This window comes from Carlito syrichta, unplaced genomic scaffold (assembly GCF_000164805.1).
Source record: "Carlito syrichta isolate Samal-C Ts95f unplaced genomic scaffold, Tarsius_syrichta-2.0.1 Scaffold315397, whole genome shotgun sequence".
Classification (NCBI taxonomy): domain Eukaryota; kingdom Metazoa; phylum Chordata; class Mammalia; order Primates; family Tarsiidae; genus Carlito; species Carlito syrichta.
Window position 1 is genome coordinate 222,219 of NW_007259493.1, and position 2,079 is coordinate 224,297.

The 2,079-nt window shown below is 35.8% G+C and overlaps 1 pseudogene; it reads left to right on the forward strand.

The window, feature by feature from the left end:
* The first annotated feature begins 320 nt into the window (after positions 1 to 320).
* Positions 321 to 1,600, forward strand: LOC103275277 (annotated as a pseudogene).
* Positions 1,601 to 2,079: the final 479 nt, after the last annotated feature.

Below are 2,079 nucleotides of genomic sequence, written 5' to 3' on the forward strand. Positions count from 1 at the left end.
CATGGTATATAATTATTTTAATAAACTGTTGGATTCAGTTTTTTAGTATTTTGTTGAGCATTTTTGCATCGATATTCATAAAGAATATTAGTCTGTAATTTTCTTATTTTTTTTGCAAAGTAGTATTTATTATAGTCTTATTTATAATAGGGAAAATTGGAAATAACCAAAATATCTAACAGAGAACTAGTTAAATTATGGCATGGCATCAAAGCAAAAAACCACAGTGAAGAGTATGAATATATTTGATTGTATATAAAATTTAGGCAATGCAGGTGTCCTTTTTTTGCGTGGGCACCGCGATTTGGCTTCTGGAAGAAGAAACTAAGGCCTGGAGTTTGAGTAATTTGTTCAAGATTACCAAGTTGATAAAAGGACAAGAACAGAATCCCCAGCACTGGCTGAAGATGCCCAGCCAATAGAGCTTGAGAAGGAAATTTATAATCAGGTGAATATAGCATTAAAAGATGCAGAAGGCATCTTGGAGGACTTGCAGTCATATGAAGGAGCTGGCCATGAAATATGAGACAGCAATCCAGCATCTAGCAGATAAGAAGTTGCAAGAGAAGGCATGGGGTGTAGTAGTTCAAAAAGTAGGCAAATTAAAAAAATTTAATGATTTTTTTCTGAGATTGAAAGAAGCATTAAGAAATATTCTACGATCCTGAAAAATACCCTATATTCTCCCACCCAACATCTAGATTGAGAGTAGACTCTTGCAAAACAGTTTGCAGAAATTATTTATTTCACACTCCAGTTTGATGAAATCAAGATGACAAATCTTGCCATACAGAATGATCGCAGTTATTATAGAAGAACATTGAGTCATATGAAAATTAATAATGTACCAACAGAAGGAGAAAATTAAATAAATAATGAGTTGGCAAATAAAATGTCTTTGTTTTATGCTGAGGCAACTTCAATGCTGAAAACCTTGAGTGATGCCACAACAAAATTTGTATCAGAGAATAAAAATTTACAAACAGAAAAGACTGCAGACTGTCTAAGCACCATGGGTAGTGTATGCAGAGTCATACTGGAAACGCCAGAATACAGAATCAGATTTACAAGAGACAGTGTCATTCTGTTTGAGAGTAGTAGTGGGCGTCACAAAACTCGATGATCACATGCATCCAGTGGGACCGGTTGTTGAAACTTCCAAAATTGTTATGAAAGGTTGTATCAAAGTTCTTTTTTTTTAAATTGCCAATAGATTTTATTTCTCACAGTTCTGGAGACTGGCAAGTCCAAGATCAAGGTGCTGGCGGATTCAGCATCTGGTGAAGACCCGCTTCCAGTTTTGCAGACAGCTATCAATCTGCTGTGTCCTCACAAAGTAGGGGGGGGAGAGAGAGAGAGAGAGAGAGAGAGAGAGAGTCAGAGAGACACAGACAGAGGCAGAGAGAGAGAGAGAGAGAGAGAGAGAGAGAGAGAGAGAGAGAGAGTCAGAGGGACACAGACAGAGGCAGAGAGGAGTATCAAAGTTCTTAAAGATCAACCTCCTAATAGTGTAGAAGATCTTCTAAAAGATCTGAGGTACACAGCAAAACATTTGAATGATGAGATTTCCTCCAAGCAAATTAAATTCATGCTGCAGTAACAGTTCTGGGATAAGCACCTGTAGGTAGAAGACAGTATTCTGTAATGACTGAGAATGCACAGTTTTTTAGTGATTACAATCAGTATCTCATTTATTCTTGCTTTTTTTCTTTACTCTGTTCCTCTTTCTTCTTTTTAAATCATATTCTTGTTCTTAAGACTTCTTTTCTGTGCCCATATTAGTAAAGTAACACTCTGAAGAGAAATTGTTCTTCAAACAGGCCATCTAAGGCAGCTTAGAGGCATTGCATTGAGTTCTTTACTGAGAAAAATTCTGTGACTAGAACTAAATATTTTGAAACGTGAATTTTTTGGAAACTAATATTTACTATTGCTTCCCCTGTATGGCAAAACTGCTTATTCTACTATTAAAAAACCCTTAACGACTTTATTTATTTTCTACTGCCACTTTTCTCTTTTGCAGACAAAATGAAAATGTTTAAATTAACTGTGTTGTACGAATGGTACCCAATACAAACT